This window comes from Loxodonta africana, chromosome 3 (genome assembly GCF_030014295.1).
Source record: "Loxodonta africana isolate mLoxAfr1 chromosome 3, mLoxAfr1.hap2, whole genome shotgun sequence".
Taxonomy (NCBI): Eukaryota; Metazoa; Chordata; class Mammalia; order Proboscidea; family Elephantidae; genus Loxodonta; species Loxodonta africana.
In genome coordinates, this window is record NC_087344.1 from 161002338 (window position 1) to 161017852 (window position 15515).

Here is a 15515-nt window from a genome sequence, read left to right on the forward strand (position 1 = left end):
CAGAGTAAAAAGAAAAGGTTAAAAATAGCATTTAAAATGAGGCCAACATGACGCCCTAGACAGATGCATCATGACGTCCCTCTGCAGCAAAGACCCAAAAAACTAAAACAGATACAAATGTCAATCCTGGAACCCTGGGCCTCCAATGAAGGGATAAAGAACTAGATCAAACACCAAATGGAAGAAGACACTGACAGAAAACAGAACGCAGAGAGGTATGGAGTGGAGATCCCATGCCAACTAACACAGCACAGCATGACCTTCCTGAAACACAGCCAGCAATGGCTCCAGGCAGGAAGTATGGGAAGAAAACTTCGCAGAGCTCTCAACAGAGCACCCAGTAACCAGAGAATCATGCTTTCCCACTCCTCACCATTCTGATGAGCAGCAACAAGAATCCCCCCATCCTAGCAACAAGCACTATGAGGGTCCACAACATAGGCACCCCCAAGCCTCCCCCACGGCCTCCCACTGCAAAGCTTTTTTTTGCTTTCTTCCTTTCCTTTCTCCCTCTCACCTACCCCTACACCACTGCCCACCCCTTCTGCTGGCTCCCACCACACTATTTTCTCTTTCTCCCTCCCACCTAGCCCCATACACCACATCCCTCTCTTCCACTAACCTAAGTCATTCTGTTGAAGCTAGACTGCCCGCTGCACTCAGGCTAATTACCACACTGGGCCTGCACCGCCCTTACTCTTCACCACACAACCAGCTGCAGAACCGAAAAGCGAGCCCATACCACTCCTTATCTGATACCCCCCACCCATCTGGCAAGGGGCTGTGAAAAGTCCCACACCACAGGGCCAACATCAGGAGGCAGACAGCACCCGCCAACTCTACCCTCAGCCACCTTGCCAAACCAGTGTATAGCAAAGTGGATTCACTCTAACTGCTGCTGCCCTGCCCACACAGACAAAGTGGTGAGAGCAAGCGTGTCTACAGACAAGCAAGCAAAAAATCACGCCCAGCCCACCCACCCTCACACATCAAAATAAAACAAAAAACCAGGATGAAACAAATGAACATACAATCAATAAAGAAAGAAAATAATACCTTAATGTCTCAGAGACAGCAAACAGTATCAAAAGACATAAAAAAGCCGAAGAGGGATTCAGCAAAATAATCAGATAACCTTCTGGTAGAAGAAAAGGTAACAGAACTGCCTGATGTGGAATTCAAAAGTTTAATATTTAGGGCTCTCCAAGAGATTAGGAAAGAGATCAAGGAAAACATAGATAAAACCAAGGAAAAAAAGAGACAAAATCCTGGAAAACACAGATAAAACCAACAAAAAGATAGGCAAAATCAAGGAAAACACAGACAAAGCAAAAGAAGAATTCAGGAAAATAATGCAAGAACAAAATGTCAAAATAAATAAACAATTACAAATCATACAAAAACAAGAACTAGAAATCCAAAAGATAAACAACAAAATTTCGAAACTGGACAATTCAATAGCAGGTTTTAGGAGCAAATTTGAAACAATGGAAGACAGAATCAGCGAAATTGATGACAAATCCATGGACGCCACTTTGAGGAAAAAAATAAGAAAAAGGAATGAAGGAAACCTAAGAATTACGTGGGACACAATCAAGGGCAAAAATTTGCACATGATCAGCGTTCCAGAATAGGGAGAAAATGGAAAACACAGAGAAGATTATTGAAGATTTGCCAGCAAAAAACTTCCCAAATATCATGAAAGATAAAAAGCTAGCCATCCAAGAGCCACAATGAACCCCATATAGGATATGCCTCAAAATAAAGTCACCAAGACACACCATAATCACACTTGCCAATACCAAAGACAAAGAAAGAATTGACAGCAGCTCAAGAAACAGTAAGGCAAAACAATAAGAACAAACAAAGGTGAAACAATAAGAATAAACTGACTACTCAGCAGATACTATGCAGACAAGAAGGCAATGGGATAACATGCATAAAATTTTGAACAAAAAAACTGGCAACCAAGAATAATATATCCCATAAAACTCTCTGAAATATGACAGTGAAATTAGGACATTTCCAGGTAAACAGAAATTAAGGAAATTCATAAAAACCAAACCAAACTTACAAAAAATATTAAAGGGAATCCTTCAGTTAGAGAACCAACAATATCAGACAGCAACTGGAGTCTAAGACACAGGACAGCATCAGTCAGATACCAACCTAGGTAAAGAGCTCTCAGTAATAAAACAAAGCTAAAAGGCTTAAAACAAAGAAACAGAGACATCAATCTGTAAATGACAACAGCAACAAATAATAAAAGGGGGAATAAACAGTGTAGGTATAGGGCTTTAAAATGGAGAAGAAATCAAGGCAATATCAAGTAATAAAACACAGGTTCACACTTAGGAAGGTAAGGGTCAATTTCAAGGTAACCACAAAGAAAGTTTGCAAACCTACTCACCAAAATAAAAAAGTAAAAAAACGTAAGACTCAGTAAACGGAAAAGCTATAGTAACCAAAGAAATAAAAAGAAAATCCACAAACAAAAGAAGCTCAGCACAGAAAAGTAAGAGTAACAAAGAAAATGTCAGCACTGCCGGAAAAAAAAAAAAAAACACAACAATATAACAGGAATAAACTCATACCTATCAATAACAACACTGACTGTAAATGGCTTAAATGTGCTGGTAAAGAGACAGAGTAGCAGAATGAAAAAAAAAAAACAGCCTATCAATATTCTGCCTACAAGAGACACACCTTAGACACAAAGACATAAATATATCAAAAATCAGAGGGTGGAAAAAATACATCAAGCAAACAATAACCAAAAAAGAGCAAGAGTAGCAATACTAATTTCAGATACAATAGACTCTAAGGCAAAATCCACCATAAAAGAAAAGGAAGGACATTATATAATGACTAAAGAGACAACCCACCAAGAAGGCATAATCTTAATAAATATCTACGCACCCAATGACAGGGCTCCAAAGTACATAAAACAAACTCTAACAGCACAGAGAAAGTCTCCATGGTAGTAGGAAACTTCAACACACCACTCTCGGTAAAGAACAAAACACCTGGAAAGAACTGAACAAAGATACAGAAGAGCTAAAGGCAACAATCAAACAACTTGACTTCATAGATGTATGCAGAACGCTCCACACAACGGCAGCAAAGTATATATTCTTTTCCAGTACATATGGAAGATTCTCCAGGATAGACCACATTTTAGGCAACAAAGCCACCCTCAATAAAATCTAAAAGATCAAAGTAATACAAAGCATTCTCTATGATCACAATACCATAAAAGTAGAAAGCAATAACAGAAAGAGCAAGGGAAAATAATTAAACACATTGAAACTGAAAACACCTTGCTTAAAAACAACTGGGTAACAGAAGAAATCAAAGATGGAATCAAAAAATTTCTAGAATCAAATGAGAATGAAAACATACCATACCAAAATCTCTGGGACTCAACAAAACAGTGCTTAGAGGTCAATACAGCAATAAACACATATACTAAAAAGGGGCCAAAATCAAAACATTAACCCTACAGCTCAAACAAAGAGAAAGAGAAGAGCAAAATAAGCCCTCAGGCACTGAAAGAAAGGAAATAGTAAAGATTAGAGCAGAAATAAATGAAACAGAGAATACAAAAATAAGAGAAAGAATCAACAAGACCAAAACTTGGTTCTTTGAACAAAATCAGTAACCATCGGCCAAACTCACAAAAGAAAGACAGGAAAGGAATGAAATCATCCAAAGAAGAAATGACATGGGGGGCATTACGGTGAACCCAACTGAGATAAAAAGGAACAGAATACTATGAAAAATTGAGAACCTACAAGAAATGGACAAATTTCTAGGAATACACTATCTACCTAAATTAACACAAACAGAAAATCTGAATAGACCCATAACAAGAGAAGAGATTGAAGGTGTAATTTAAAAAATTCCCAACAAAATGAAAAGCCCTAGTCCAGATGGCTTCACTGGAGAATTCTACCAAACATTCAGAGAAGAGCTCACACTAGTACTACTCAAGTTACTTCAGAGCATGGGAAAGGAAGAACTACTTTAGAATTCATTCTATGAAGCCAATATAACCCTGATACCAAAGGCAGGCAAAGACACCACAAAAAAAGGAAATTACAGACCAATATCTCTGATGAATATGGATGCAAAAATAAAATTCTCAAGAAAACTCTAGCCAACAGAATGTAGCATCATTTCAAAAAAAATAATACACCACAATCAACTGGGATTCATACCAGGTATGCAAGGATGGTTCAGCATTAGAAAATCAATCAATGCAATCCACCACATAAATAAAGCAAGAGAACAGAATCACATGATAATCTCAATCAATGCAGATAAGACATTTGATAAAGTCCAATACCGATTCATGATAAAAACTCTCAATAAAATAATAGAAAGGAAATTCCCCAACATAGTAAAAGACATCGATACAAAACCCACAGCCGACATCATTCTCAATGGAGAGAGGCTGAAGGCATTCCACCTGAAAATGGGAACAAGACAAGGATGCCCTTTATCACCTATTTAATATTGTGCTGGAAGTCCTAGCTAGAGCAAAAGCAAGAAAAAATAAAGGGCATCCAAGCTGAAAAGGAAGAAGTAAAACTACCCCCATTTGCCAATGATATTACACTGCACATAGAGAACCCCAAAGACTGCACAAGAAAACTACTGTAACTAATAGAAAGATTCAGCAGATCAGCAGAATACAAGATCAACATACAAAAATCAGTTGGAAGAGGGAGGAGCCAAGATGGCAGAACAGACAGATGCTTTGTGTCATCCCTGTCACAACAGAGACCCTGAAAAACGAGTGAATCGGATATACATGACAATCTAGGAACCCCGAGCATCGAAGAAATACCTGAAGAATTGGACTAAGCGACAGGTGGAAAAAGAGACAATTCAAAAACAGCAGATAACGGGGAATTAAGGATTGCCAGATCACTGGCGTCCTGCTACCTGAATCTGCAGTGTGGACATACTGAGGTAAGCAGAAGCATCCCAAGTCGAAACCCATCCCATCTGGCGCATCTAAGCAGGAGCGACTCTGCACGCACCTCCAGAACCAAACAAAAGTGACACCAGACCTGTGAAAGTTAAGTGCGTGCTCCCAATCCATGGTGCACGCCAAAGCCCTACCCCACAGGGCAAGGAACATGCCCTTCGCCTGACCTACTCCCCTCCCTGGTCTGACACCAATCCAGCACCATTCAACACCGTCACACCCCTCCTAAGCCAGGAACTCACAGACCCAGACTAGAGATATCCACCCCTTCAACCACCCACAGACACAGGGGGTGCACAGTCCAGCAGCCACCTCCACCCCCTCCAAACACCCACACCAGAGCCTTGCTGGTCTACCCAGCATAGCACACCCTCGTTAGGACAAAGCAGGCAGGGCTCCAAGCTGAAACCCATTTTCACCCGCAAGAACAATGAACAGACTCCCAGGCTCAAATACCTAATAGCTGCTCCACCCACCTGGAGACAGGAGGTGAGAGCTTCAACATTGCCAGATTAATGACCACAGTAGCACACACACCAAGCCTATTTGTGTACATCAAAACAAAACAAAAATTCAGGATGCAGTAAACAAATACACAATAAATAAATATACATAACTTCTTGATGCCTCGGGGACAAGAGTCAATATCAAATCACATAAAGAAGCAGGCCAAGATGGCTCCAGCAAGCAACCAAAATAAAGAACCAGAAAACCTTCTGGAGGAAGATAAGGCAATGGAGCTATCTGACAAAGGACTCAAAAAACTAATATACGGAGCTCTCCAAGAGATCAAAAGTGGGATCAGGTGAAACACAGACCAAACCAAGGAACACACAAACAAAGCAATAGAAGAATTCAGGAAAACAATACAAGAATAAAACAACAAAATAAATAGGCTACTAGAAACCTTACAAAACAGCAACTAGAAATCAAAAAGATTAACAATAAAATTTCAGAATTACACAACTCCATTGAATGTCATAGGAGCAGAATTGAGACAACGCAAGTCAGAATTAGTGAGGCCGAAGATAAATCTCTTGACATCAATTTGTTTGAGAAAAAATCAGGAAAAAAGAATGAAGAAAGCCTAAGAATTATGTGGGATACTATCCAGAGGGAAAGCCTACAAATGATCAGAGTTTCAGAACAGGGGCAGACAACAGCAAACGCAGAGAGAATTGTTGAGGATTTGCTGGCAGGCAACTCCCCTAATATCATAAAAGACAAGAAGATATCTATCCAAGAAGTTCAATGAAGCCCATAGAGGATAGACCCCCAAAGAAAGTCACTGAGACATATCATAATCAAACTTGCCAGATCCGAAGACAAAGAAAGAATCCTGACAGCTGCTAGAGATAAACGAAGTCACCTACAAAGGAGAACCAATAAGACTAAGCTCTGATTACTCAGCAGAAACCATGCAGGCAAGAAAGCAATGCAGTGACAGATATAAAGCCTTGAAGGAAAAGAACTGCCAGCCAAAAATTACATATCCAGCAAAACTGTCTTTCAAATACAATGGCAAAATTAAGTCATTTCCAGACAAACGGAAATCAAGGGAATATGTAAAAACCAGACCAAAATTAAAAGAAATATTAAAGGGAGTCATCCGGTTAGAGAACCAACAACATCAGACAACAATCCAAGAATAGGACACAGGACAGATCAACCAGACATCAATCCAAATATGGAACTGACAACAATAAAACAAAGCTAAAAGACTGAAAATAGGGAACGAGAGACAACAATGTCAAAACAAAAACAAGGGAATAAAGGCTGTAGTCATAGAACTTCCATATGAAGAGGAAGTCAAGGCAATATCAAGAAATAAGAGATTGGTTTAAACTTAGAAAAATAAAGGTAAATTACAAGGTAATCACAAAGGAAGCTAACAAACCTACCCATCAAAATAAAAAAGGAGAAAAACAAAGTCTCAGCAAACAACAAAATCAACTATAACAAAAGAAATGAAAAGAAAATCAATAAATAAAAAGAACTCAGCACAGAAAATTAAGTGGAACAAAGAAACCATCAACGCTACCCCAAAAAATACAACAAAACGACAGCAGTAAACTCGTACCTATCAATAATTATACTGACTGTAAATGGCCTAAATGCACCAGTAAAGAGACAGAGTGGCAGAATGGATTAAAAAACACGATCCATCTATATGCTTTCTACAAGAGACACAACTTAGACACAAAGACATAAACAACCTAAAACTCAAAGGATGGAAAAAAAGGTATCAAGAAAACAATAACCAAAAAAGATCAGGAGTGGCAATATTAATCTCTGATAAAATAGATTTTAAAGCAAAATTCACCATAAAAGATAAGGAAGTACACTATATAATGATTAAAGGGTCAATACACCAGAAGGATATAAGCATGATAAAAATGTATGTACCCAATGACAGGGTCCAAAATACATAAAACAAACTTTAACAGCATTGAAAAGAGAAATAGACAGCTCCACAAGAATAGTAGGAGATTTCAACACACCACTTTTGGGGCTAGACAGAACATCTAGAAAGAAACTCAGTAAAGATACAGAATATCAAAATGCCACAATCAACCAACTCAACACTCCACCCAACAGCAGCAAAGTATACATTCTTTTCCAATACACATGGGACATACTCCAGAATAGACCACATTTTAGGCCACAAAGCAAACCTTAACAAAATCCAAAACATCGAAATAATACAAAGCATCTTCTTTGATCATAATGCCATAAAAGTAGAAATCAATAAGAGAAACAGCATGGGAAAAAAATCAAGTACACAGAAACTGAACAACACTTTGCTTAAAAACTACTGGATAAAAGAAGAAATAAAGGATGGAATTAAAAATTCATAGAATCAAATGAGAATGAGAACACATCTTACCAAAACCTTTGGGACACAGCAAAAGTAGTACTTAGCGGTCAGTTTATACCAAAAAACGCACACATCAAAAAGAAGAAAGGGCCAAAATCAAAACATTAAGCCTATAGAGCTCGAACAAAAAGAAAAGAGCACAACAAAATAAGCCCTCAGGCACCAGAAGAAAGGAAATAATAAAGATTACAGCAGAAATAAATGAAAAAGAGAACAGAAAAACAATAGAAAGAATCAAAAAGACCAAAATTTGGTTCTTTGAAAAAAAAAAAATTAAAGATCAGCAAAATTGACAAACCATTGGCCAAACTGCAAAACAAAAACAGGAGAGGAAGCAAATAACCAAAATAAGAAATGAGATGGGTGACATCACAACAGACTTAACTGAAATAAAATGAATCATAACAGAATACTATGAAAAATTATACTCCAACAAATTTGAAAACCTAGAGGAAATGTGCAAATTTCTAGAAACACACTACCTACCTAAACCAGCACAAACTGAGGTAGAAAAACTAAAAGACATATAACAAGAGACAAGTTTTTTTTTTTTAAAAAAAAAAAAAAAAACTTCCAACAATAAAAAAGCCCATGCCCAGATGGCTTCACTGCAGAGTTCTACCAAACATTAAGAGAAGAGCTCACACCAATACTACTCAAATTATTTCAGAGAATAAGAAAGGAAGGAATATCCCTGAATCCATTCTACAAAGCCAGTATAAACCTGATACCAAAGCCACACAAACACCACAAAAAAAGACTACGGACCAATCACCAAACGTGACCAATATCCCTCAGGAATACTGATGCAAAAATTCTCAACAAAATTCTAGCCAATAGAATTCAACAGCATATCAGGAAAATAATACATCATGACTAAGTAGGATTCATACCAGGTATGCAGGGATGGTTCAACATTTGAAAATCAGTCAACATAATCCATTATCTAAAATAAAAGAATTACATGATCATATCAATCAACACAGAAACGGCATTTGATAACAAAGTCCAATACCCATTCCTGATAAAAACTCTCAACAAAGTAGGAATAAAAGGAAATTTCCTCAACATAGTAAAGGGTATTTATGCAAAACTGACAGCAAACATTATTCTCAATGGAGAGAGACAAAAAGCATTCCCCCTTCAAAACGGGAAACAGACAAAGATGCCCTTTATCACCGCTCTTATCCAACGCTGTGCTGGATGTCCTAGCTAGAGCAATAAGGCAAGAAAAAGAAATAAAGGGCATCCAAATTGATAAGGAAGAGGTAAAACTAGCTCTATTCGCAGATGATATGATCTTATACACAGAAAACCCCAAAGAATCCACAAGAGAGCTACTGGAACTAACAGAAGATTTCAGCAATGTAGTAGGATACAACATATAAAAATTGGTTGGATTCTGCTAAGCCAACAAAGAGAACTTTGTAAAGGAAATCAGCAAATCAATACCACTTACAGTTGCCTCCAAGAAGATAAAATACCCAGGAATAAATCTAACTAGGGACACAAAAGACCTATACAAAGAAAATTAAAAAATACTACTGCAAGAAACCAGAAGAGACTTACGTAAGTGGAAAAATATATCATGATCATGGATAGGAAGACTCAACACGGTGAAAATGTCAATGCCAACCAAAGCTGTCTACAGATAAATTGCAATCCCAATCCAAATTTCAACAGCATTCTTTAATGAAAAACAAATCACCAACTTTATACAGAAAGGAAAGAGGCTCCAGAAAAGTAAAATATTTCTGAAGAAGAACATAGTGGAGGCCTCATACTACCTGATCTTAGAACCTATTATATAGCCATGGTAGTCAAAACACCCTGGTACTGGTACAACAACAGATACACAGACCAGTAGAACAGAATTGAGAACCCAGATGTCAATCCATCCAACTATGAGCAGTGATATTTGACAAAAGGCCAAAGTCCATTAAATGGGGAAAGGACAGTCTCTTTAAGTGAATGTCCATCTGTTAAAAAAAAAAAAGCAACAAGTTCACACCTTACACCATACACAAAAACTAACTCAAAATGGGTCAAAGACCTAAGTATAAAATCTAAAACAATAAAGATCACAGAAGAAAAAATAGGGACAACACTAGAAACCCTAATACATGGCATAAATAGTAGACAAACCATGACTAACAATACACAAACACTAGAAGATAAACTAGGTAACTAGGAGCTCCTAAAATTTAAACACTTATGATCATCAAAGGACTTCACCAAAAGAGTACAAAGAGAACCCACAAACTGGGAAAAAAAATTTGGCTAACACATATCCAACAAGAGTCTAAATCTACAAAATATTTCAACACTTCAATAACAAAAAGACAAATAATCTAAAAAATGGGCAAGGGACATGAACAGACACTTCACCGAAGAAGACATTCAGGCAGCTAAGAGACACATGAGGAAATGCTCACTATCAATAGCCATTAGAGAAATGCAAATCAAAACCACAATGAGATACCATCTCACTCCAATATTACTGGCATGAATTAAAAAAAAAAAAACAGAAAATAACAAACACTAGAGAGGTTGCAGGGAGACTGCAACTCTTATGTACTGCTGATGATAACATAAAATGGTATAAACATTGTGGAAAACGATTTGGCACCTCCTTTAAAAAGCTAGAAATAGAAATACCACACCATCCAGCAATCCCACTATTAGGAATATGTCCTAGAGAAATAAGAGCCGTCACATGAATAGACATATGCACACCCATGTTCAGTGCATTATTTACAATAGCAAAAAGATGGAAACAACCTAAGTGCACATCAACAGATAAATGGATCAACAAATTATGGTACATACACACAATGGAACACTACACAATGATGAAGAACAAGGGTGAATCCACGAAACACAACATGGGAGAATCTGCAGGGCATTATGCTGAGTGAAATAAGTCACTCACAAAAAGACAAATGTTGTATGAGACCACTATTATAAAAAATCAAGAAAACAGAGAAAAAAAATAATCCTTGATGGTTACCAGAGAAAAAAAAGAGAGAGAAGCAGAAATCCTTCTGCTAGAGAAAACCAAAAGCCAAACCCATTGCCGTCAAGTCAATTCCAACTCATACCGACCCTATAGGGCAGAGCAGAACTGTCCCATAGGGTTTACAAGGAGCGGCCGGTGGATTCAAACTGCTGGCCCTTTAATTAGCATCTGAACTATTAACCACTGCACCACCAGCAACTAGATAGTAGACAAGTGTTAACTTTGTTAAAGGGAAGAACAACACACAATATAGGGGAAGTCAGCAGAACTTGACCAAGGCATAGTCACAGAAGCTTCCTAGACACATCCAGTTGTCTGGGGCTGAGGGCTGGTGATCGTGGTCTCAGGGGACATCTAGGTCAGCTGGCATAACATAGTTCATTAGGAAAATTTCTACATCCTACTTTCATGAGTAGCGTCTGGAGTCTTAAAAGCTTGTATGCTGCCATCTAAGGTACATCTACTGGTCCCATCCCATCCAGAGCAAAGAAGAATGAGGGAAACCAAAGATACAAGGAAAATATTGGTCCAAAGAACTCATAAGCCACAGCCTCCATCAGCCTGAGCCCACAAGAACTAGATGGTGCCTGCCGACCACCACCTACTGCTCTGACAGGGATCACAATAGAGGGTTCCACACAGAGTGGGAGAAAAATGTAGAACAAAATTCAACTTCACGAAAAAACACCAGACTTACTGGTCTGACAGAGACTGGAGGAATCCCCAAAACTATGGCCCCAGACACCCTGCTACCTCAGAACTGAAGCCAATCCCAAAGTTCAACTTTCAGGTGAAGATTAGACAGGCCTTTAAAACAAACAATGACACAGGTGAGGAATCTGCTTCTTAATTCAATCAAGTATATGACACCAAATGGGCAACACCTGCCCAAAAGCAAAGACGAGAAGGCAGGAAGGGACAGGAAAAGTGACAAATGGACACAGGGAACCTGGGTGTAAAGAAGGAGAGTGCTGACACTTTGTGGGGATTGCAACCAATGTCACAAAACAATTTGTGTATCAACTTTTGAACAAGAAACTAATATGCACTATAAACTTTCACCTAAAGCGTAATTAAAAAAAAAAACTTAAATGACGAAAAAAATAGTATTTATGTAAACAATGCATGTTAAAAAAACACTAAAATATTAAAAACAATTTATCTCCTAATAGCGAAATTATCCATGATTTAATTTTCATTTTTGCCTATCTTGATTTTTTTGTTTTTCTAAAATGTTACATTTCTTAATTTAAGGCACTAAATAATGAAGGGATTTTTTGATACTACTTAATAGTTAATATTTTCTATTTAGACTTTTTTATTAGTCTACATGCTTTAAATGTATGCATTCATTTTTAAACCTCATAAAAACACTGAGTTTCTGTAAAGGACGATGGTATAATTTGGAATGGATAAGGGTGATGGTGGAACAACATGATGAACATAACTGATGTCACTGAATATAGGTGCAAAAGTCCTAAACAAAAACTTGGTCAAGCAACACGTAAAACTGACTCAAACAATATATAAAAATAAAATTAAAGCTAGATTTATACTGAGGGATGCAAAGTTGTTTAACATTAAAAAGTTAATGGTTTAACATGAGAAAATAATCACTAATAAAGTAGAAAATCTTACGACAATCTCAATACATGCCAAAAACAGGTATTTGATAAAAGTCAACATCCATTCATTATTGTATAAAACTTCTTGATATACTATAGACAGCAACTCCCTTCTGGAAAGCAGGAATGCAATGATAAATAATTACATCCCAGCAACTAGCTTTGTAGTGGCATAGAATAGAGAGGGAATCAATGAAGGCTGAGTGAACAATGATTTCAAAGTGGCAACAGAAACTTCCAACTCCCTTCCTACTCCATTGTAGATGTGCAAGAATGTGCAGCCTCCATCATATGAAGTAGAGATCTCAAGTTTTGGTTAAAGACAAAAGATAAAGGAAACTTTTATTAACAGGTTGAGGAAGGAAGAAATTTTATAAAGTAAGAGTTTCCAAAGAAGAGATTGGAAAGGAGGGAAACACGGGAAGACAAAAAGAAAGGTCCAAATTAACATGAGAATGCAAGAAAGCAATAGGCTTTAATCAAGGATGACTGATATGAGTCCTCATGGAAAACTCCAGACTCCTAAACACAAACCTATTTCAAAGAATTCTTTATATACGAGGTAGAAAATAAATTAAATATTCAGAATTTTCCTCCCTTAAATTTTTCTTAAATCTTTGAAGACTGATACCCTTTAGCTACTACTAAGTACTGACAAGTGACTAAATTGGGTAGTAACATGCAAACATTAAAAAGAAAAACAAAAATTAGTTGAACATGATTCATTTAAATTAATAGTGCTAGGCAGTATGAAGCAATCTGTAGCAGACCAACTCTCTTGCTGAAAACAACTATAATAGCTGGTGGAAGGGGGTGAGGAATCCAAAACAAAAAGACTTAACGGAGCTAAGATCCTAAAAAGAATACTGTTGAGAAGTAAACCGACAAAGTGCAGATGACATATGCCAATTCTGGGCGTAAGCAAGAAGCCAAGATGCTAGCTTGACCCAGGCAGACGGCTGCTGCTGGGAAACAGAGAAACCAGCATAGCTTTGGGGGTGTTGAGGAGCTGGAGTAACAAAACTGGAGACTTAAAAAACCTCATATGCTTGTCCAGTTTCCCTTCAGTAAGCTCAGGGTTTAATTGTCCTAATGTAATCAGGCCCACCCCACCTCCAATCTCTCCCTAGCAGACAAATGATAACATCATCTGAAGTCTCTGACTTTTAACCAAAAAATACTACGCAAACCAAAAGATAAGAACAAAAGACCAAAAGCAAGATGAAAAACAAACGATAGAAACAGATCAATAGGTGAGGCAGGTATTTGAAGAAAACAGAGAATAACTTTAAAAGACCTATGATTAATATTTTTTAAAAAGTAAAAAATACGGTATTAAAAAGAGGGGAATTTAACCAGAGAATTGGAATCTTAACGTCATGGTTTGAACTGTGTTCCCCAAAATTACATGTCGACTTGGTTAGGCCATGAGTCCCAGTGTTGTGTGGTTGTCCTCCATTTTGTGATGGATATTAATTTTCCCATGTTGTTATAAATCCTAATCTCTCCCTGTGGTTAATGAGGTAAGATTAGATTATGTTAAAGAGGATTAGGGTCAGATGTAACACCCTTGCTCAGGTCACATTCCTGATTCAATGTAAAGGGTGTGTGGCTTGCACTACCTTTTATTTTAAAAGAGATATGAGGAAAGGGAAACAGAACAGAGAGAGGAAGACCTCATACCATCAAGAAAGCAGCACCAGGAGCAAAGCACCTCCTTTGGACCCAGAGACCCTGTGCTAAGAAGCTTCTCACTCAGGGGAAGATTGATGACAAGGACCTTCCTCCAGAGCTGACAAAGACAGAATGACCTCCCCTGGAGCTGATGCCCTGAATTTGAACTTGTAGCCTACTAGACTGTGAGAGAATAAATTTCTCTTTGTTAAAGCCATCCACTTGTGGTATTTCTGTTATAGCAGCACTAGACAACTAAGACACTGAAAAAAAAATAATCAAGTGGAAATTTTAAAAGTAAAACATGTACTATCTAAAATTAAGAACTGACTAGACGGAATTAACAGCAGATGGCAGGATTAGATGATGAGGTCAACAGAAAATACACAAACTGAAACAAAAAATACACACATACATATGGGAAGCAATGAAAAGTAATTTAAATGAACACATTCCAATTGTTATGAGTCTACAGAACCACATCAATTATAATTATTTACTACCAGAAAATTGTTTCCAGTTTATGATGATTATTGAATATGCATCCATTCATCCAGATAGCTATCGAACTCCTATTATGTGCAAAGCAATAAGCTGGACACTATATACTTAATATACTTAATGAGACATACTCTCTGTTGCCAAAACACTCACAGAAGACAAAAGGGATAATCCTTGAGCCAGTCGTACAAATGAAGAAGAGTTCACTAGAATTTAGCCACAGGTTTGGAGTAGATGCAGAAGGCTCATTTGGGTAGAGGAAATAGACAAAATCATGGTGGTGAAATAGGAAAAACATAAAATGTATGGGAAGTTAAACAGTTTCAATATATCTGGAGTATAGGGTATAGTTTGACAGTGACATGAAATGAGTGGGCACGGGTTAGAAGGAACCAGATAATTATTTGCTATGTGAAGAGAAGCGATGTTTTTAAGAAAAGAAATAAATGCTTTAAGATCCCTATGATGTTCTGGAAGGTGCATGATGTTTTACAAACCATTATGTCTTCTAAGTGCCCTGAACAAGTTTGAAAACTATTCAATAATAAGATAGAGTCTAAATATAACATGGCATTCAAGGTCCTTCATAATTTGGCCCAAATATTCCGAAAAAGTCTCATCTGCCTGAATTCAAATATAGCTACACTATTCAGTTTACCAAATATACCATAACTCTCATACTTCCATGCCTTGTACAAGCCATTTCTTCTGCCTACACTGTGTCTCCTCCAACTCATCGTGTAGCGAACTTTTAATCATCTAAGGTCTACTTCAACAAACAGTTCTTCCTTAATGCCTTTCCAAATGTCTTGCTTGAGGAAA

At 37.4% G+C, this 15515-nt stretch overlaps 1 protein-coding gene across 2 annotated transcripts in view; it reads right to left on the reverse strand.

The window, feature by feature from the left end:
• The window catches only part of SYCP1 (synaptonemal complex protein 1), a 180362-nt gene that overhangs the window by 148422 nt on the left and 16425 nt on the right, over positions 1-15515 (reverse strand). The gene's annotated exons all lie outside the window — the stretch shown is intronic.